This window comes from Vicia villosa, linkage group LG7, assembly GCF_029867415.1.
Source record: "Vicia villosa cultivar HV-30 ecotype Madison, WI linkage group LG7, Vvil1.0, whole genome shotgun sequence".
In the NCBI taxonomy this organism is placed as follows: domain Eukaryota; kingdom Viridiplantae; phylum Streptophyta; class Magnoliopsida; order Fabales; family Fabaceae; genus Vicia; species Vicia villosa.
This window is the reverse complement of record NC_081186.1, coordinates 15,898,227-15,922,337: the sequence shown is the minus strand read 5'-3', so window position 1 is coordinate 15,922,337 and position 24,111 is coordinate 15,898,227.

Genomic DNA, 24,111 nt, shown 5'->3' with positions numbered 1-24,111 from the left:
GAGTTACATTTGATCACAATAATCCACAGCTTTACTGTTGGCAAATCACTAATTACAGTTATCCGTAGTAAGTAAACACTCTTTTGCCTTGTTCCCCGGGACACACTTTCAATAGAAGAGTGTGTTATAATGGGTTGGTAGCAGTCTTGTTCAAAATGTTTTTAGCTATTTGCTTGTAATTCCCTCAGCTTGAAATGATATTTAGTTATCAAGCACCAATGTTAACATGTAAGGCACATGCCTTTCATGTTGGATTTAAAGGTTTTTGAGGCATTGAATTCTTTATGGGCCAATGTTTTAAGAGGAAGAAGGCTGTCTAATTGAGTAATGAGAAATAGATGGTGTTTTTAGGCGATGTGATAGTTGTTTAGAATTCAAAACAGTATTGAAGCCATCATATTGTCTTAAAAACCACTGACTTCTTCACCAATTATGTCAAGTGTAGCTTACGTTTATGATTATATATACGGATTAAAAATACCAATCCATATCAAATAGGTTGCTATAGAATTGACGGGTTAGATTGTTCATTTACAGTCGTTATGACAACGCACAATCACATTGTAGAATAAAATATCACAAACTTATCGGTCTGCAAAATTTATAAAATCATACATTTTTTTTTACCGTGGTAAGTTAATTCATTTCATTCAAGAAGATTAAATGATCAATACAAATAAAAATAAGAATTAACATTACATATATTCACCTTAATAAAATTAAGGAGAATCATATTGGTCTCTCTTTTAGAAAATTTAAAGCGTTATTAGTTAAAATGAAGCCAAAATAAATGCAGTCTTGAACTCAAAATTTGAATGAGTGCATTATTCCTTTTGCATCCGAAGTGAAGAAGACAACCTATCTAGGCATTTAATCTCATACTCCTAAGCAAATAAGGGGAAAGACATTCTAGGATAAATATGTTCATTTATTGATAAGTTTTGAACTGTCATTCTATACATTGAATATACAAGCAATTAATTATATGTTATTTATATGTTATGCATACTCAATGATTTATGTTTTAGTAAAAAGATGAATGAGAACCATGCATGTATCATGTATGCGATATATACAAGAAAAAAAATTGAGAAAAAAAATTGTAGAGATTACCAAGTGTGATAGATAAATGTTAAGAAACCCTAGATCTAGAATTGCATAAAAAGATAATAAAATAAAACAACTTTTCTTCTTACTCAATAGTTGGCAGCATACAAATATATATAGTAGGGTTTTCTAGTCTACTTGGGCCATGGGCCAAAAGAACTAACATTAAGTCTTACTAATTAATAAAAATATTACTACTTGCACCAACTAATACTCAATAAAATCCTTCAGCATACTTGATCTCCTTTTAATTCTATTGGGCCTTTTTTTCTGCATAACATTACTTCCCGGCCCAAAATGAACCTTGTCCTCAAGGTTCAAACCAGAAAGTCCATTGGGTGTTGGATTAAAGCCCACATGGTTTCTAGTGTAGTGGGATAAAGAGAGATTCGGTGGATAAGGCAGAATCCGAGCGCTGCAAGCTGATTGGGTGGAGTTAGATCGCATTATCTCTTGGGCAGTGGGAAAAGTAGATTTTACTGTGTCCCCAGCTGTACTTGGGAAAACGTGTGCAGACTTTAAGTCTATTTTACCGTTTGGAGAGGAAAAGGAATTATTTTTTAAAGGTCCTCTCTCCGATTCACTTTCAATTTCGTTCAACTCTCTCCCACTTCTAACACTTGCTTTAGGAACTCCCTCTCTCTTCTGAACAACAACACCACTTGAATCCAAACTTGACCGAAGTACCATTCTCCGCTCTTTTTCCGAATTTGGTCTTCCCTCTCCATGCAAGCTTGTAACGTTCTCTTGCAAAGCGGCATCGTGAGGTACGTTTGGTAGATCTTTGATAACATTAGAAACTGTTTGCTTTTTTGAAATCCTTAGCTTAAGGTTTGGTGTATGTTGTTGCAGATCTGGAGTCGTAGAAGCTTCGTCTTCAAAAGAAACAAGGTCAGGCAAGGGAAGAGGAAGGTGGTCTGTCTCCGGGTGGTCGCCGTAATACGGTTTCAGCACCGAAACATGAACAATCGGATGAATCCGGGATGATGAAGGTAGATCCAACTGATAGTTGACAGGTCCTGAGCGTTTGATGATACGAAACGGGCCAAAGAAACGTTCCGCTAGCTTCGGGTAAGGACGCCGATGAACAGTAGATTGACGGTATGGCTTGAGTCGTAGCAAGACCCAATCTCCTTCCTGAAAGGTAACTTCTCTGCGAGTCAGATTCGCTTGTTTCTCCATGATCTTTCTGCTTTTTGTTAAATGGATCTTTAACTCCTGGATTATTTCATGTTGCTGTTGTAGTGTCATCTCTAATGAATTGTCGGTGACCGAATCCGGCAAATAGTCCAGTAGATGTGGTGGATCGCGACCATATAAAGCTTTGAAGGGTGTCATTTGTATTGCGGAGTGAAAGGCGGTGTTATACCAGTATTCGGCCAAATGCAGAAACTTATGCCATGAACGAGGGTGATCGCCCGCCAAACAACGTAAGTATGTTTCTACTGAGCGATTTACAACTTCTGATTGACCATCCGTCTCTGGGTGATACGCTGTGCTGTATGTCAGGGTCGTGCCATGAGCTTTAAAAAATTCCTTCCAAAACTTGCTTAGAAACAGAGGATCCCGGTCGGAGACTATGGATTTCGGACATCCATGAAGGCGGAATATTTCAACAGTGAACCGCTGTGCTAGATCTTTTGCTGTGAAGTGTTGAGGCAAGGCGATAAAATGGACGAATTTTGTTAAACGATCACAGAGAACCCAGATAACAGTGTGGCCGTATGAGTTAGGTAAATGAGTAATAAAATCCATTGTTATATCTTCCCATACTCTGTTTGGTATTGGCAATGGCTGCAACAAACCCTTTTTTTTCTGTGTATCGTATTTGTTATGTTGGCATACTGAGCACTTCTTTACCATGTTTTTCACATCAAGGTACATCCCTGGCCAACAAAAAACGGTTCGTAGGCGTGCCAAGGTTGCTTTAACTCATGAATGACCCGCAGTAGGTGTGTGGTGATGTTCATGAAGGATATTCTGGCGCAACGAAGGTAAATCTGGTATAAAGATTCTGTCTTTGTAGTATAACAGTTCATTTGCGACTCTATAATCTTTGCTTGTGTCTTGCGCGTTTGCGAGTTGAATCAAGCTCTGACCACCAATATCATGTTTGTAGAACTGCTTAGTGTGCAAAAAAGATCAGGCAGCGGTGAAGAGATGGCAAACAATGTGGCTGGCTCTGGTTCAAACTTTCGGCTGAGGGCGTCTGCAACCATATTTGACTTTCCAGGTTTGTAGAATATTTCAAAATCAAAACCCTGTAACTTAGATGTCCATTTTTGCTGTTCTGGAGTTTGAATCCTTTGTAGTAATAGGTTCCTTAAACTCTTCTGATCTGTGTATATGTGAAATCTTTGTCCGATCAAATACTGACGCCACTTCTTGACAGATTCTGTGATGGCATACATTTCGCGGACGTAAACCGATGCTGCTTGCATTCGTGGACACATCTTCCTGCTGAAGAAGGCTATAGGATGACCCTCTTGAGACAAAACTGCTCCTATGGCGACTCCAGAAGCATCTATATCAATTGAAAAAATGTTTTGTAAAGTTAGGTAGAGCTAAGACCGGCATGTCGGTCATCTTTCTTTTTAACTCTGTAAAGGCTGTAGCAGCCTCTGAACTCCATGTAAATGTAGTAGAACGTAAAAGATCGGTGAGAGGAGCGGCGAGAGTGGCGTAGTCTTTAACAAAACGGCGATAAAATCCGGTGAGGCCTAAAAATCCGCGGAGTGTCGAGAGAGAACGTGGTGCTGGCCAGTCCAATATGGCTTGCACTTTTTCTGAATCTGGTGCCACACCCCTTGCGGAAATAACATGACCTAAGTAATCAATTTGACTAGCTGCAAAGACACACTTAGATAACTTAACAAAAAAAGAATGGGTTTTTAACAAGTCAAACACCACCTGCAAATGAGTTAGATGATCTGTAAGATTAGCACTGAAAATTAGGATATCATCAAAAAACACAAGAACAAATCGCCGTAAGTAAGGCCTTAATAAGTCGTTCATAGCAGATTGAAAAGTAGATGGTCCATTAGTCAAGCCAAATGGCATAACTAGGAATTCATAATGTCCATCAAACGTTCAAAAAGCTGTTTTATATGTATCCTTCGATGCAACCCTGATCTGGTGGTAACCCGAACATAAATCTATCTTGGTGAAAACAGTTGCTGAACCTAACTGATCTAGGATTTCATCAATAGTGGGTATTGGGAATCTATCCTTGATAGTCACAGCATTAAGGGCTCGGTAATCGACGCAAAAACGCCAAGTACCATCTTTCTTTTTAACAAGTAAAACAGGTGACAAAAATGGGCTTGTGCTAGGTTTTATAGTCCCCTCTTCCAGCATTTGTTGAATCATAGTTGTCATGGTATCTTTTTTTGAATGGGGGTAGCGATATGGTTTAACATTTATTGGGAAAGTGTTGGGTAAAAGGTTAATTTGGTGATCATGTGGTCTTGGGGGTGGGAGTCCTTTGGGTGTTTGAAAAATGGGCTGGAATTCTGTTAAGAGTTTGGTAATTTGGGGGGGTAAGGGTAAACTTTGAGGCTGTGACTTTTGTTTGGTTAGGGCTGGTAATGATGAGTGTTCTGCAGAAACGGGTTCCATGAGTAGTAAGTGAAAAGAGGCTATTGCATCTGTATGAATTAAATGCCGTATTTGGTGGAATGTGGAAGTTGAGGGGAGTGATTTGGGATCTCCGGTCAAAGTAATTGGGTGGTCTTTGTATTTGAAAGTGAGGGAGGGTACAGAAAAATCAGCTTGAATTGGACCGAGTGTACGAAGCCATGCCATACCTAACACAATATCAGCACCTTCAATAGGAAGTAAATAGAAGGGTAGAATGAACTGTTTGTTTTGTATAACTATCTGCACCTTATCACAAATCCCTTCGCATTGTAAGTGAGATCCATTTCCCACCATGACAGAAAAATGATTAATTGGAGTGGTTGTGAGGTTGAGATGATGAGCAATCCTTGGCTGCATGATGTTGTGAGTACTGCCGGTGTCCACTAGAACCATAACTGTCATACCATTTACCAAGCCTTTGAATTTTAATGTTTGAGGAGAAAACTGGCCGGTTGCTGCCTGTGGTGACAACTGGAAATAGGTGTCCGCGAACTCCTCATTAGGGACTTCAACCATTTCATTTTCAGTTTGCTGATTTTCTACATCATCTTCCGCGAGTAGAATGAAAAAACGATTTGTAGAGCATTTATGACCTGTTACAAATTTTTCGTCACAGTTGAAACAAAGGCCTTGGGCCCGTCTCTCTTGAAGTTGGGCTTGTGTGAGTCGTCTGATTGGATATTTATGTTGGGTGGGATTATTGGTTTTTGGAATGTTGGGTTGGGTTTGGGTTTGGTTGATATGTTCTTGGGCTTTGAAACTGTTTTGGGCAGCAAAAGAATTCTGGCCTTTTTGGTAGTTAGGATTGAAAGGTTTGGAAAATTTGGGCTTGGAATCTTTAAGTTTAGATTCAATTAGTTTAGCTAGGCCAATGGCTTGGGATATGGTGGTAGGTCGATGGACAGCCAACTCATGCTGAATTTCCCCTTGCAAACCCGAGATAAAACAATTTAATATGGATTCTGCGGGTAACCCCACAACCTGATTACCCAATTGCTCAAATTTGGTTTGATATTCCATAACTGACCCTGTTTGCTTTAATTTAAATAATGCAGCCTGATGGTTTTCATAAGTGGAAGGCCCAAATCTAAGCTCTAAAGCTTTTGTAAATGAATACCAATCAGTTAGCAAATGATTACTATGCATCCACTTAAACCAACCTAAAGCATCACCTTTCATATAAAATGAAATTAAGGACAAACGATTTTCCGGTGGAAGATTATTAAAGCTAAAAAATTGGTCAGCTTGAAAGAGCCACTCTAAAGGATTGGAACCATCAAATAAGGGTAATTCGAGTTTTGGAGATCGAAATGGGGGTAATGGTGGAATGTGGGATAGGTGTTGGTATGGATCATTATTTGGGACAGGGGTATGGAAAATTGGGTTTGGCGGTGGGATATAGGGTGGGTATGGTGGAAAAGGAGGGGGTGGGGGTGTCGCTGTAAAATTAGGGGGTATGGTGGTGGTAGGCTAAGGTGTAGGGCGTAGGGGGGAATGGGCTGGTGTGTTAATATGGGAAAATGTGGAGTGGGCTGGGTTTGTATTCTGGTGTAATTGTGATGAACCAAAAGACAAGGAAGATGAAGTTAAATTAATACCTGCAGAACTGCCACCAGACTGAGCTGTAGCTGTTGGAACAGCAGGATTTTGTTCTTGCTGCAGCGAAATCTTTTGAAGCACAGCCATGACCGCCTCATACCGTGATTCTTCCACTCTTTTCTCATTATCCATCCTTGTATTAAGTTGACCCACTTGCTGAGCTATATCCTCATGAACTTGTGCAAACCTCACATCCATTTGTTCTTGAGTTTCAGCCATAGCACTATTTAAATGTAAGGTAGACACTTGAATGACTTCCTCTAAAATATCTTTAGAATAAGGGTTTGTAGGTTTTGATGGAGCCATGGGAGGTGTTGAGAAGGAGCAATGAAAGCACCAATGATAGATAAATGTTAAGAAACCCTAGATCTAGAATTGCATAAAAAGATAATAAAATAAAACAACTTTTCTTCTTACTCAATAGTTGGCAGCATACAAATATATATAGTAGGGTTTTCTAGTCTACTTGGGCCATGGGCCAAAAGAACTAACATTAAGTCTTACTAATTAATAAAAATATTACTACTTGCACCAACTAATACTCAATAAAATCCTTCAGCATACTTGGTCTCCTTTTAATTCTATTGGGCCTTTTTTTCTGCATAACAAAGTGTCTACAGAAATCTACATGTTTTAATGAAGAATTTGAATGATATATATATAAAAAAAATGTTGTAGAAATTACCAAGTGTCTATAGAAATTTACATGTTTTAATGAAGAGGATAAGGATGAAGCAATAATAGAAGACTAAAATCATTTGCTATGTAGTCTTTCAGTATTATGTAAAATTATTTACACACAAGATGAAGTAGTATAGTATTGTAGATAAATAATATTATAAATAGTACTATGAATTATTAACATTATAAGAAAATAAATTTATAATGTGTCCTTAAAAGCCTATAGTGCTTTAAACGAAGTACAGGCTTGCCAAGGCCCAGGGCCTCAGAAAAATGGTGGCCTCAATTTTGGGAGGTGCACTTAAAAATTTTCATACTAGCTTTTAGTGAAACTGGTTATAGACTTCTTACTTGTAGCCTAGCGGTTATGTCATATTTACTGGAGAATAGTGTTTGCTGTTTGATACTTTGTGGCTACCCAAATTAAGTTCAATTTTTTTTACTGAACAATTCAGTTCAGTCTTTCTTACAAAGAAATACTCACAGGTTTCAACAAGTTCCTAATATAGTTTAAGAAATACTCACAGGTTTCAACAAGTTCCTAATATAGTTTTAATTTTTGTGACAATGAGTATTTATTAAATTTTTAATTATATTAATATAGTTTTAATTTTTGTGACAATGACTATTTATTAAATTTTAATTATAAAATAATATGTTTATAATCAATTAAAATTTATAATGAGATTTGAAATCAAATTTTATTCTAGATGGTTATCTATTGTAGGCTGTAACCTTTGTAATTTTGTTTTAATTTATTTTGAATTTAATTGCTATAAACTGATACTGTACAATTTTTTACACTATCAATTCATCAAAACCACTCAATTATGTTAGTTTAAAATAAATTATAATAAAAGTCAAACATTTTCAACTAATTAACAATTATGATTAATTGACGGTGTATAATTTCTTTACTGTCAGTGTATTTCAATTATATTAATTTATTTTAGTATAAATTTTAGTATAATTAAATATTTAAAAGTTTGTTATACAATTAATTCATTTATTATCAAATTTTTTTGATGAAATTAAATTCATTATAAGTTGCGCTTTGATTTATCATTTATCTAAGGGTTAAATAAGTTTTTGGTCCCTATAAATATTGCAGTTTTCATTTTTAGTCCCTCTTTGCCTTTAGGCAACGGTTTTTACAAAAAAACCGTTGTCAAATCTAGCTAAAACCGTTGCCTAAAGACAATGAGGGACTAAAAATGAAACTGCAATATTTATAGGGACCAAAAACTTATTTAACCCTTTATCTAATTATAGAAATAAACTTTTTACCAATTAGGCTTAGAAATTGGAGCAATTAAGACACTTAAAAAATCCTCATGCTTAATTCAATTTATCATATTTCAATTTTGATTTCTTTAATAATTTGTATATGACTTCTTATCTGCATTGAAATTCTTTTATTGTTAAAAATAACCAAGATTTCATATTTTTGATATTGTTTTTGATATACTTTTTCATTTTGGAGGCGATTAGAATTTTATTTTTTGTTAGGTGTCCATTTTCTTGTTCGCCCTGGGCCTCTAAAAAGTCGGGACCGGCCTTGCCGAAGTATGAAGTAAGTTGTAGAAAAAACCACTTTGTGTAAATTTTATTAAAAAAATATATGCTAATCCACTAGGATTTAGCTTGACACTTTGTGTGCTTTGTTCTTAGTTTTTTTTGTATCCACGACTATTATCAATAAATATTTTTACTTATTCAAGAATCATTCAATTACTTGCATATATACCTATTAATCAATTATCTTACATAAATCTACAAGAAGCAACAGTGGTATGAAATTTCGACTTAATAGAAATCATGACCAGGTATAACTAATTTGTTCACTTACTTTTTACTAAATGTTGTAATTAGCTTACATATTTAGCATAATAAAAATAGAAAAAGAAATAACAAATGATATATAACACCTTCATATTATTGAAGAAGAGAAATTATGAAGGGAGTTATTTTAATAGATTGAACTTTATTTCAGAAAATACAAAAGGAAGATTTAGATTTAACTAACGATGCAAATTTAAAGGGAAAAAGAAAGAATTGGAGGAATAATGAAGAGACTTAACCAAAAGAATAATATTATATATTATGAGAAACTAATTAATAAGATACTAATCAGATAAAGAAGATGCCAAAGGACATACTTATATACAATTATTAAATAAAAAGAAATTCATGGAGCACAAGAAAAGTATAAGGAAAGATGAACATAGAAATAAAATAGGATATATTCATATAGAAGCAATCTTCCGAATAAATATAGTCAAATGAGTTTTTGGACAGTTACAATACGCGACCATCTTTCAAATAAACATCGTCAAATGAGTTTTTGGACAACTAACCCTGTTGTACTACTCCGTCTAATTGGAATACCCGTGTACGCGCAAGATCCGTACTCCGGTTTGGAAAAGAATCCTGACGACATTATCATTGCAGCAACTACTCCCTTGAACGTAGTCGACATCAGAACTCATATGGTGAGTAAAGGAGGAATTCAAGTATTACCCTCCAAGTTCCTATTGGATCAAGCTCGGTACTTCGTCAGCATCCAAGATATGAGCGCTTTTGAGGAAATCCTGGCATTGCTTATCTAAGGATTGCTTTTGTTCCCTAACATTGACAACTTCGTTGACATCAACGAAATTAAGATCTTCTTAATTGGAAATCCAGTTCCAACCTTGCTTGCAGATGCTTACCACTCTGTGCAATCAAGAAACCTGCAGCGGGGAGGATTAATCACATGCTGCGTATCGTTGTTATACGAACGGTTCGTCTCGCACCTGCCAAAGTCTAGCACTTTCTGGAACATGAGGGATGGACTTCACTGGTCACAGAAAATCATGTCCCTCACTCATTCGGATATTGATTGGTGTAGTCCTGACAACGACGAAACCAAGATCATCTTCAGTTGTGGAAGTTATCCCAACGTACCCCTTATTGGAACTAAGGGAGGAATCAGTTATAATCCAGCTTTAGCCCATCGTCAATATGGCTATCCCATGAAAAATATACCAAGTAGTATTCAATTGGAGGGTCTGTTCTTCAAGAACATCGACGATCGTGGCAACATGCTGAAGAAGGAAATTGTCCAAGCCTAGCGTCTTATTCACACAAAAGGGAGAAGATTGTTAGGAAAACATCTTTGCATTTCCCTGGATCCTTACCTTCAATGGGTACGCGTCAGGGCATTCAAGCTCAGGATGCCATATCAACATCAAGAACCTATTCCCCTAAGGGAACCAATATACCTCTTCTCCACCGATGTTGAAAAACTACAAGCGGCATTAAACAAGGTATGCCAAGAAAGGAATGCTTGGAGAAACAAGTATCGAATCATCAACACGGAAAATGTTGAGATTCAGAACATCCTAAGAAGGAAGGATGAATTACTTGAAGTACTCGATCGACAAGTGACACAATCGTCACTTTCTCATCATATCCCCCCTGCTTCCTAGATCATCGATCAGCTTACGTCAGAGAACGCTCAGCTCAAGAAACAAAAGAAAATGTTAGAACGTGAAGTCGGCTCTTCGTCAAAGTTTTAGAGTCCTTTCTCTCTGTTTCTCTGTATTTCCCTTTTCAAAGTGTGTAAAAAATGGCGTTTTCGCTTAATCAATAAAAAGTTTGATGTTTCATAACGTAATTATGGTGTTTCCTTGAAAAATATTAACTTAATTGCACATCATGCATCGCTTTAGTTGTACGCACTAACACAAGAATTGTCGCGGATCTAATCGTCACTTTCCTTTCTCCAGAAAGAGAGGAGGAGAAGGAGGTGAACAAAGGTATTCAAGCTGTCTCATTCATACAACACTCGTTCAAGTCGCAAGAAAAGAATGGAAGACTTAGAACAAGAGAATGGAGAACTCAGAGAAGAGGTTACTACTCTCAAAGATGTTGTTGAAAGGCTCAATAGTATGGTAGAAGCCCTGGTGGTTGCACAGAATCGACCAATGCCAGAAGAACCACAAAGGACTGTGGTTTCCGAGATTGTTTCTACTCCTATTACTCAGTATACCATGCCGCCCAACCGACCTTGGGGCATGCCGTATAATTTTGTTCCAGACGGGTACATACCCCCAGTTTCTGAAATTCCAAGAGTTGCAACGGATATGCATCCACCGGAGGGTTACAGACCTCTGGAAATTGAAGTTCCAAGAGCAACGGCAATGGGTTACATGCAACAGAATGCTGAGATTCCAAGATCTGCTGTCATGGCTTCTCCACAGCCCATTATGCATACTTTTCCTCCACCGGGCGGACAAGTATATCATCACGCTCCCAATGAGGATGCTGGCGTGTATGAAAGATTGGACGAGTTCCAGGAACAGTTTCTGCAAATGCAGAAGGAACTTAAGACTCTCCGAGGACAAGATCTATTTGGAAAGAATGCTGCAGACCTCTGTCTGGTTCCAAATGTTAAGATTCCTCACAAATTCAAAGTACCAGAGTTCGAGAAGTACAAAGGGAATTCATGCCCACAAAGTCACCTCGTGATGTACGCTCAAAGGATGTCAACTCAGATTGATAATCAACAATTGCTCATACATTATTTTCAAGACAGCCTGACTGGTGCTGCACTCAAATGGTATATGAACTTGGACTGTTCAGAGATTCGTACTTTTCGAGACCTTGGAGAGGCCTTCGTCAAGTAGTATAAGTACAATCTGGATATGGCTCCCGACAGGGATCAACTCCGGGCCATGACTCAAAAGGATAGAGAGAGTTTCAAGGAATACGCTCAGAGATGGCGTGAAGTTGTTGCTCAGATTTGCCGACCACTAGAAGAGAAAGAAATGACAAAAATCTATCTCAAGACTTTGAGTCCATTTTACGACGGACGAATGGTCGCCAGCGCCCCAAGTGACTTTACTGAGATGGTAAACATGGGCTTATGTTTAGAAGAAGCAGTTCGAGAAGGACGCTTGAACAAAGAACCAGAATCTTCTATTGGTCCTAGGAAGTATGGAAGTTCTTTCCAGAAGAAAAAGGATCAAGATGTCAGCAATGTCTTGCACAAAGCAAAGAAGAAGTTTGCACCTCAAGTTGCTACAATAACTCCGGTTGTTAACTCAACGCCAGCTTATCAACCTCAGGTTTCTCAACAACCATTACAACAAAGGTCACAACAACCTCAGCAACAGGTTCGACCTCCAAATTTCAACAACAATCGGGTATTAAGGTATCCTGCCTTTGACCCCGTACCAATGCTGTATGCGGAATTGTTTCTAACACTACTGGCAAAAGGACTCATTCAGACAAGGAGTCCTCAAAATCCTGCGAACAGTTCTTCACCATGGTTCAAGGCTGACCAATCTTGTCCCTATCATCAGGGGGCACCAGGTCACAACATTGAGAACTGTCTCCCTTTCAAGACCGACGTTCAAAGATTAGTGAAGAGCGGAATGCTATCCTTCATAGATACTAATCCTAATGTCCAAGCAAATCCTTTGCCGTAGCATAAAGAAGCTTCAGTAAATCTGATAGATCAACACCCCAACGTCATTCAAATCTACGACATTCGTCAGATAGGGGAAAATCTCGTCAAAATGCACGCTAGACAAGCTGGGTACGGCCACGTACCACCTCACAACTACTTCACATGTGAAATTTGTCCAAAGAATAATCAAGGATGTGCTGTAGTTCAAGCTACATTACAAGAACAAATGGACTTAGGATGGATTCAACACATCCGAGTCAAAACTGAATGCGACATCAACATGGTTTAAGGATGTCCAGGAGAATACAAGATCTACAAAGTATAAGATCTCGAAGGATCGGTAGTCAGGTTCCATAAGACTTTAAATGGACTTGCCTACTTTGGAACGGATTTCCATCCTTACAGTAGATGCAGAATTTGTCGAAGAAATTCACGAGGATGTTTGCGCGTCCGCAACGACATTCAGAAGCTAATGGATGACAATACCATTACAGTTCTTGCCAACAGAGAAGATGAAGAAGTCTTTACCGTGTCTCCTCAAATTAATCAAGATGAACCAATGCAAGTCAAGTATGACAGCAGGAAGACATCAATTGCTCCATTAGTCATCTACTTACCAGGTCTTGTACCGTATGAGTCCAGCAAGGCTATACCATACAAGTACAACTCTACATTCATTGAAAATGGTAAGGAAATACCATTACCATCCGTTGTCAACATTGCTGACGTGAGTCGAGTCACTAGAAGTGGACGAGTCTTCAACAGAACAACAGAAAATGTGAAGAAGCACCACATAAGCAAGACAATCATCCGATCAATGCTACTCAAGCGAAAGAAAATGATGAGATCTTGAAATTAATCCAGAGGAGTGAATACAACATCGTAGATCAACTGCTACATACTCCGTCTAGGATATCTGTTCTGTCCCTACTATTGAGTTTTGAGGCTCATAGAGAAGCTCTACAGAAAGTTTTGGAACAAGCTTTCGTAGAACCAAGTGTTACCGTAGGGAAATTCAACAACATCGTTGCCAACATTTCCACAGGAACTAACCTGAGTTTCTGTGATGAAGATCTTCCTGAAAAAGGAGTGGACCATAATCTGCCACTCAACATCTCAGTTAGCTGCATGGGTGATGTCCTCACAGGAGTCCTAATAGACAATGGATCCTCTCTCAACGTCATGCCCAAATCAACATTGTCAAGATTATCCTTTAAAGATTACCCGCTAAGGGACAGTCACGTCATCGTCAAAGCATTTGACGGATCGAGGAAGTCAGTTTTTGGAGAAGTGGATCTTCCCATAACTATTGGACCTCATACCTTCAAAATCACTTTCCAAGTTATGGATATCCCGGCACAATACAGTTGTTTGCTAGGTCGCCCATGGATTCATGAGGCTGGAGCAATTACTTTAACACTTCATCAGAAACTAAAGTTCATAAGAAATGACAAATTGGTAACCGTATGTGGAGAACAAGCTCTGATCGTCAGCAACCTGTCATCATTCTCCGACATAGAACCAAAAGAAGTCCCCGGAACTAAATTCCAAGCACTTTCCTTGGACAAGGAAAAAGGAAAGGGGAAAGCAGCGTCTATCTCTTCCTACAAAGATGCAATCCAAGTTGTAAAGGATGGAACTACCAGTGGTTGGGGGCACATTGAGATTCCTACCAACAACAAGAACAGAACAGGAGTTGGATTTCTTTCCAACAACATCAAAAGCTATTCCAGGAATTGTGGTAGTTCTTCCAATTCAAGAAACTTTCTGCAGTGGAGGTTTTCTTCAACCTGTTCAGCAAACATTCAATGCCATCGGTACGGAAAACACCGATGAAGAGGAATGGCTATCCTATCTCCACAAAGCAGCGTACGTCTCCCTATCAGAGTCTGATTCACCTTGCTGTTATCCAACTAAAGGATCTGAAAGTAAGACTCAACCAAGCAGTGACGAAGTTACAAACAGCTTCACCACCAGAAGTCACGGTTCATCAGAAGAGGTTCCTCCTATCCCCGAAGAAACTTGGGACACATTAGGAGAACAAAGTGGAAAGTTCGACTACATGGTGAAATACTCCGCTCCTGAAAGTTCAAAAATCTCTTTTGAAGACATTGTTCTGACTGGATGGAACATTGATTACGAGTACCTTACTCAGCCAAAAGAGATATATAACCCTTGCTATTCATCATCAGCATCTGGTGAAGTCATCATTGAGGATTATATCCCCAAGTCACCCTTAGAGGCTACGAATTTAGAGTTTACATACCTAGTCAATGCCATCTTGGGAGAAGAGCAAGACCAAAATACAGAAGAGGATGATCTCGAAAGTGTCTCTGACAACGAGTCTCTCCATTCATAAGATTGGAAGTTTCCTCAAAAGAAAGTTCGACATACTCCATTTGGAAATGGGTATGCTCACACTGTTCAGTCTGCTGAAGTAGAATAAGATCGTCTGAGTGTTGCAAAGACAGTGGTTGGTAAATCAAGACCTACCACGGGCCAGCTTAAGCCTAAGGTTCCAGATTACCTAGTGCACACTGGGGTTCGCCACTATTGGACGGTTGTTGAAGTTTCGACTATTGTTCGCACTCCTAAGTAGGAACTTTCACCGTTATTTTGTCCTCTCACCATAGCCCAGGGTGAAGAGATGTTTCATAGGGCTTTGCATTTTACTATTTCTTAGGAAAATGTCCCTCTTTGCTTCGCCCAAAGCAATAGAGTTTTGTTTTATAGGGTCTTTGTTTCAAGAAATGACTGTCGATAAATAAAAATGTCATTTTGTTCCTTCATTAGTTTTTCCCTTTTTTTTTCTTCGGAAATTGGTAATCCTAAAAAACACCCTTAAAAACATCAAAATATTCCATTAACTGCATACACCGAGTCTTCCCTCATTGTCTAAATAAAAATCATCACACATACTCTAATTAAGTTATAAATCCATACCGTGATTGGAATCTCTAATGGATTCATTTGAAAGATTTCTTTCATAAACCTCAAAACATAGTATCCGCAATCTGAACTGTTTCGCTGTATCGGACACTACATAGAAAAACAAATAAGATTTTATAGTTGTCTTGTTTTATCAAGTAACATAAATATTATAAGCAAAATTGTGAAAAATAATGTACCTGCACTTTGATCCAAGTAATGTTGTTTGATTTAGTCCGGGATACCTGTGCGTCTCGTTGACTTCGGAACACTTGTATTGATCTAACAAAAATATAAAAGCATATATTTAGATCAATCTCACAAATAATTAAATATATAAATATACATGAATATTTAGAACGATCCCACTTACAAATCAATGATTTCCTTCATAGCCGGATAATTGCTCCACTCACCATCTTACGAATTCAGAAAATATACCACTTCTCTTATAGGGTTGATAGCAAGCAACAACCAATGTGCTCTATAAATTAAAACAATAGGTTATATGAAAATTTTGCTACGCAAAAGAAACAAAGATTAGATGAACCAAGAATGAGAAACTAACCTTACTGGTCGGGTATTATGCGCCCAAAGAATCAGACTCTCTGTATTGCCGGAGGACAGGAATCTATCGACTAAGCGCTGTCTAACTGATTCCGGTTCCGAAGCAATTGTCATTCCGCTGCAATGGGCGGAAGACACGAAACGGAATCTGTTTGACAATGCAGTCCCGCGCAACACTCTGTCATACAACAACCTTAAATAAAAACATGATAAACATTAGATTATTTTCATTGAAATGTGTAAATAAATTGTTCGACTAATTAAATAATATATCGGATGAGTGAATATTACCGGATGTATGAATGCATATTAGCGACGCCTAGTTGTTCATGCGTAAAAATCTCTTCCAAGTCATCTATTGCAATATGTGACATGAATTCAATACCAAAGATACCTTCATCCATATTGATTTCACGGAGAGCACCTTCCTTCAAATCGGACATATCAACAAGTGTTCCGAGCGTCGTCCAGTATCGAGGCACAAAAGCACCACCTTTTTTTGCCGCTTGCTTCAGAGGACCCTTAGGTGGTACGCTACGAACTTGCTGTGTCACTTGTTGTGACCCCCGAGCAGATGCCTAAAAATCATATAACAATCGGTAAAACATAAAATCATGCAGTTTTAGATTCAAATTATATATTAACACCTTAAATATACCTCTTTTAGTGATGCAACAGACTCCTCCTCCTGTAAAATCCCTTTACCCTTAATTGCGGGTTTTGTAGGAGCAGTCTAAAATTAAAATGTAAAAAATAATTAACCTAACGGTGCATAATGGTTTTCAATATACCTCATCACCAATGATAATGAGCTCCGAGGGCCATGCAACAAATGACCCTATTGCATCTCGCATCAATGTTGTCTCTGAGACTTTGGCCGGAGACAACTTTTTCTTATATCGAGGGGCACCGCATTTAGGACACTCATTCAACGCTGCATACTCATTTCGAAACAAAACGCAATCTTTTGGACATGCATGTATCTTATCATAGCTCATGCCAATAGAGGACAACATCTTTTTGGCTTCATACGTTCGATTGGGAAGAATATTATCCTCTGGTAGCATATCTTTCATAAGGGCTAATAACTCTGTGAAACTTTTATCCGACCATCCATTGTCCGTCTTTAAGTTGTACAACTTTAACACCGCAGACAATCTTGTGAATTTTGAACAACCATCATACAACGGTTTCTCTGCATCGCTTACCAACCTCTCGAACATTTTGGGACAATCCTCAAGATCTTCTTCAAGCGCTTCTGCAATCTCTTCGACTCGATCGAAATCGTATGTCTGTGCAATCGTCGTTTGAAGCATACTTCGTATTACACCTCGACTCAACATTCCTGTTACTTTTCTCACCATGCAAACTCCAAACTGTATAACTTCTATCAATTCCAAACCGTAGTAAATGCGATGCCAACTGTTTCCCGTCAACCTTATCCCCATAACAGCAACCCAAGCAAGGACACGTCATTCGAATCGGGTCTTCAGAGTGCGCAACCGCAAACTTAACGAATTTCCATACCCCTTTCTCGTACTCTTTCGACAATCGGTTTGAATTCATCCATGTCTTATCCATGTCTTAATTAAGCTAAACAAAAACAATCAAACTTTCACTCTTCACAAGTAACCCCTATAGCGAATTCAATTCACAAAGTTAGTAAGTTCATCACTTAACGATTAACGAAATTGACATCAAGAATATTCCACATGTCGGAATAATGAGTATTACTTAATATAATCTAAAAGTTACAAAGTTAGTAAGTTCATCACTAAAAAATCAGAGAATATTCCACATGTCGGAATAATGAGTATTACACTACACCAATGAGAATGACACAAAGGGACATGGCAGTTCAATTGTTAGTGTTTTGTTCTGTTTTTAGTCTGGAATCAGAGAAAATAATCCACAGGCTGGTAGGGAAAAATTATGTTACAGAACTATTAGAACATTAACACAGTTTAGAATCTATCACTCATGTCTTAATTAAGCTAAACAAAAACAACTAATTATTAAGGCACAGAATGGTATAATGCGTTTCTGTCAAAACGCAAAGGATACACGGAATGAATCCGAAGCAATAAAACGCAACATATTACTTTGGCGAGAGAGAACAATTAATTACCTGTATAGTAGTAAGCAACTTCTAGACCCACATAATGTAAGATTCTTGAAAACGATCAAACTTTCACTCTTCACAAGTAACCTCTATCTAGCAAAGATATTCTTGAAAAATATAAAATAAAAAACTTAATTGAAGAGTATAAAATGACATGGATAGACAAGCATCTTTACATGTGTATTTATTGAGCATAAGTAGTGCATTAATGTGAGTATACATAAAAATGAGGTCATACTCCATAGCTTAAAAACCAACAAGTTCATGGTATATTCCAATTAAGTTTAAAAGTGGGAAAAATAAGAATTAACTCATGGTTTTATCATGCTATTAGTATCCGGGCAGCCACAACAACAATAGTAAATCATGCCATTGTTATTTTCTATGATGACAACAAAATATACACGCCAAATTGTGCAGTGCATTGAGCAAGGAAATAAAGCAAAAAAATTTGCCATCGTAAAGCATAAAAATAAATATAGATGACAGTGAGACAAAAACATCCAACTTCAAAAAAATAACAAAATAGCATAAACCAACACAATTGAAGAAAAATGAATCTCTACTTTTACATGTTGCAATAATAATTCAGGTTTGAATAAGTAACAACATACATTTACATGGTTGAGCAGCTATTGAATTACAAATAAAAATCTATGCCGATCAAAGTTCTTTACAACTCATTCAATCTCATTTTATTTCCTAAACAAATGTTCAATTTCTATTCTTTAAGCCTAATTTGTGATGAAAAATCAATAAAATAAAGGTAAACATTTTCTAAAATTGTTTCTCTTGTGTCCCATTGTATAAACCAAAAATCATAATGGTATAGATACCACTGCATGTTGCAGAATCAACCATTCCAAAATAAAAAAGTGCTGAAACTTTCAATGGGGTCTAATTCTTCCAGCATTGAAGCTGTCTGGAATCAGTCTGCAGCATCACTGATTCGGCCATTGTGCTTGTGAACCAATTCCAAGTGATACCAAGCCACCAATTGGTTGGTTCTATTCTAAGCGCATTAAGATTTTGCAGTAGACGACACCTTTGTACACATTTTGTGAATCAAAGTACTCATTAAGATTTTGCTAGGAATGTGGTTTGATTCAATTAGTACAACATTAATAGAAAGAAGCATTGAGAGCTTCTATATTCTGGCCGTGTCCTTTGAATAAAATACCTATAAACACTAATCTTTCAAATGTCAAAAACAGAACTATAAACACTAATCCCAGTCAATCCCTAAATAACCCAAAGTTTCATTAAATCAGAATCAGAGCATACAGGTTACACAGTGATACAATCGTAAATGAAGAAAACATGAAAATGGAAGTACCTCCTTCGTCTTCTCTTCTTCAGCATTTCTTCTTCGTATTCGTATTCTGGGCGTGGGTTGTGGAGGGTATTTTTATGGAGGTTAAGTGCTGCGGTTTTGAGGATGAAATACGGTTTTGAGGATGAGTTCTTCGTATTCGTCTTCTTTAGCGATGGAGTTTTGGAGTTTGCAGTTTCTGGGCAACGATATTGGTAGAGAAAGAAGATTAGGGATTATGAAACGCATATTAGAATAATTTTGATTTAAAAATTTTAATTATGAAACAGCTTTGAAAGCGCTTTTAAAAAGCGCTCTGGTAGCCCTGCCTTTACCAGCGCTTTTTAGGGTAAAAGCGCTCTTGTACCCCACCCCCTATAGCAGCGCTTTTGAAAGCGCTTTCATAACCCCCCTATAAGAGCGCTTTTGAGAAGCTCTTTCGTACCCCCCTATAAGAGCGCTTTTTGAAAGCGCTTTCGTAACCCCCCCTTTAAGAGCGCTTTTTTTGCGTGTTTTTTTATTTTGTTTTTAGTGAAACCTATACCAGCGCTTTTTCCTAAAAGCGCTTTCGTAGGGGTGCTGCTAAAAGACAAATTTGGCATAGTGCAGAACCGAGAAACAAGTTAGAGGATTTCTTGGACGTCTGAATTACATCTCGAGACTCATATATCTCATGACAACAACTTGTGCTCCAATTTTCAAACTTCTACGGAAAAATCAAAGTTGCGTCTGGACAGACGATTGTCAGAAAGCGTTCAACAACATTAAGGAATATCTGCTCGAACCACCCATTCTGTCTCCTCCAGTGGAAGGAAGACCTTTGATAATGTACTTAACCGTCTTAGAAGATTCCATGGGTTGTGTCCTTGGACAGCAAGATGAGACAAAAAGAAAAGAGCATGCCATCTACTACCTGAGCAAGAAATTCACTGATTGTGAATCCCGCTACTCCATGCTCGAGAAAACCTGTTGTGCTTTGGCCTGGGCTGCCAAGCGTCTCCTCCAGTACATGATTAGACATACTACTTTTTTGATCTCCAAGATGGATCCAATCAAGTACATCTTTGAAAAGCCTGCCTTAACTGGGAGAATTTCCTGTTGGCAGATGCTGTTATCAGAATATGACATTGAGTATCACACACAGAAAGCCGTGAAAGGAAGCATCCTAGCTGAGCACCTGGCTCACCATCCACTCAATGGTCATGAATTAACCAGTTTTGACTTTCCGAACAAGGACGTCATGTACCTCAAGATGAAAGATTACGTCGAGCCACTACCAGACGAAGGACCTGAGATAGGATCCCAATGGGGCTTAAGTTTTGACAGAGCCATCAATACTTATGGACAAGGAATTGGGGCAATCATTTTTACCCCTCGAGGTACCCATATTCCATTTACCTCCAGATTGTCGCACGCTCGCGAAAAATGAACAGAGTCGCCACCAATATTTTTATCCCAAAAGGGAAAGGAATATCAGAAAACCTGGCAAAGGAAGGAATAAAGTCTTGCGACCAGAGGATCTAGGTACGGGAGTCGGTTACGCAAGGGGAAGGTACTAGCACCCCTCACGCCCATCGTACTCGATGGTATCCACCTATGTTTGTTTTTATCTAAAGGGTATGTACTATGCCTATGTCTATATGCGAATGAATGCAAAATGTAGGGAAAAGAAAGAATTGTACTCGCACGGGCCCTACCCTGCTGCCTACGTATCCTTTTCAGGAATCAGAGTTACCGTAGCTCGGCTCCATAGTTTTGTTTGTTTTTGTGTTTTTTAGTTGGGCGGAGTTAACGCTCGCGCTCTTGCATAAGGGGACAGCCTAGGATGCAATAGAGCGGAGATAACAATGCCCTTAAGAAAGGAGAGAAGAGAGAGAGTTTGAGTGTTTCAAGAAAATCCCTAAGGCAAGGGAAACTCGAGTTACTCTTTGGTTTGTGTCTTTTAGAATTTGGGAACTTACGCCCGAATGGTTCCCTAATGCAAGGGAGATCCAAGCACTCGAATGTTTCCCTAAAGCAAGGGAGATTCAAGCTTCCATTCTCTTTTTAATGATTTTCACTTTTTTATTAATGTTTTATTGTGTTTTCTTGGTATTTTTTAAAGGGATTTTATTTTGATATTTATTAGATGTTTTAGTGTTGTAAAAGAAAAAGAATGAAAATGGGGGAGGCTAGCCTAATTTCTAAGCCTAATTATTATGATTGTTCTAAATCTAATGTTAACATACTAATGGTATTAACAAGGTAGGCCAAAAATATGGCCAAAAGCAAGTAACAGAATCACACAACAATTATACAACAAATAGCATGGAAATAGTACAAAACATAAAGAAAACGGTTCAAGTATTAGTGCAAAATTAAACTAAAAAATACTACTATTTTTATATTGATTTTTATAAAAGAATGATGAGCTCTAAATCAAGCAAAAAGAGAGACTAAAACAATAAGCCTAGGAAGACTAATATTTTTTATGAACATTTTTTTATGTCAAAATTAGTATCAAAGCCTAAAAATGATAGTAGTAAGAAAACTAGGAAAAAAACCTAAAATCTAACATGAAAATAAAATGGATCCGGGGGTTTATGCTGAAGTTAATGGTGCAGGAAGCAGTATGGCACAAGGCCCAAACAGAACTTGGCCCAGAGTTGAATTTTGTTAATCAGATTTTTTTGTGTGGCCAAAAACGATGATGCGTGGGCCTATGGAGGTGTGAGGCGCAACACATTTCAGAGCGGGCCCAATGAGTTTCAGTCCAGTTTCCATTCACAATTTGTTTATCAGATTTTAGTAAATGAAGAAAAAAAATTAAAAATACGGAAGTAAAAATAAGAAACAAGGGAATTAGGGTTCAGAATGACCTTTCAAATTAGTCTCCTTCTCGCGAACGGCGGCCGGCGGATCCGCTCATCCATCTTTCTTTCCGATGCCTCTCGCTCTCAGACTCTCAGCGCCTCTCTCAGATAATCGATACGGCGGCGCCACTCCCATCTCTGTCTCAGCTTCAATCGATCTCTCATCTCCGTTTCATTCTCTTTGAATTCGACCTGAAATACGCCGACGACGATGAAGAGAAATCCCGCGATTCTTGGCGAAACAAACGCGACTAATCAGTTCAGGTAGCCTCTTGTTCTTCTCCTACTCGCACACACTTCTTCTATCTTCTTATACTTTTCTTGATTTGGTCTTCTTCTCTGTGTTCTTAATGATGGTTGCGATGTGATGACGATTGATGTGTTGTTGTTGAATCAGTGCAGGAAGGCGGGCGTTGATTGGAGGACGCGTTGATTGAGGCAGAACGAGAAAGATGATGATGCAGTGATGATCATGAAGCGAGAGAGGATTCAAGAGATGAAGTTTTAAGGTGAAATTGATGAAGGATGATGATGGAAGATTGGTTCAGAGGTTAGTTACGAGATTCGTTTTCTGTTATGGTCTCCTTGTTCTTCTGATAATTTTCTTCTTCCATCTCTTTTGATTTCTCTTGTGTGTGGTTGAGTTGAGAGGGAAGGATGAATGAAGTGGTGTGTGATGATGGTGAAGCAGAGAGATTTCAGAGAGATTGGAGGGAAATTGAAGATGAAGAAGAGTGGAAGGTGAGAATGGTGTGTGAAACTGGCGTGTGGGTGATGAATGAATCTGTGTAACTGAAAAATGGTGATTAGAGAGCAACTGAATTGGAGGGATCTGTTATATAGGAGAAGGTGATTGAATCTGGTGCGTAGGATTGGTGAGAAACGGTTAGAGAATCTAAGGGTGGAGATTGAGCGGTTAGAAGTTAGTTTTAATTCTGTTTTGGTTGTTAGGAAAGTTAGTTAGTAGTTTTGAAGTTAGTTAAGGGTGACTCGGTTTGTTACGCGACTAACTCAGTCTGTTACAGTGAACTCAGCGAGTGAGGTTGTTTTTGATTGGACTTTTAGTTTTCTGAACTCTATTTGTCATAGCTCTGTTTTTCTGTTTGTTATATAGAGCTGAATGAAGATGAGTTATGCTACTCCTTGTTAGTTCACCATGACTTGAAGCTGATGTGAGCAGTAGGCTGGTATGGCAAGAGTGGTGAGGATACTGTTAGGGTGTAGAGTTCTTTAATGCCAAGTTCTCTTTGTTTTTCCGTTCTCATTTTCTGAACTAGTATATGTTGGAATCATGCAGGTATGGTGTGATAGATGTGGCAAGTTTGCGTGGCAGTTTGGTTTAATGGCATAGGGGCACCGTACTGGCAGCAGGTAATGATGTGGGGTTGTAAGTATTTCTTTTTGAATCTGAACTGTATTGGGGTGGTAGAATTTTCTGAACTGTTGCAGGGTTGTTAGGAGGTGGTTAGTTATTTGTTTGGTGAAGGTTATTTGAATGCACTGATGTATGATAATTGTTAGTGGGTGATAATTTTGGCAATGTATCTGTTCTGGCATGGCAGCCCTATGTATGTATGGCTTGGATTTTGTGTGTGTTTCTTGGTTTCTCAGTGTTTGAATTGTGTAGAGATTGCAGTAGGTTTTGTTCATGATTGAGTGGCGGTTTGTGAACTGTGAGGTTATTTATTGTTTGATTTGAGTTAGTAAAGGGTTAACTGAGAATGATGCTAGGATAATGATGAATTTGTTTATAGTTAGAATTGGTTTTTGGTCTGTTAGGTTTGCAACTGTAGGTAACTTAAGGTTGATAATGGTTTTATGTGCAGGATTGATTTGAAACTGGTTTTTG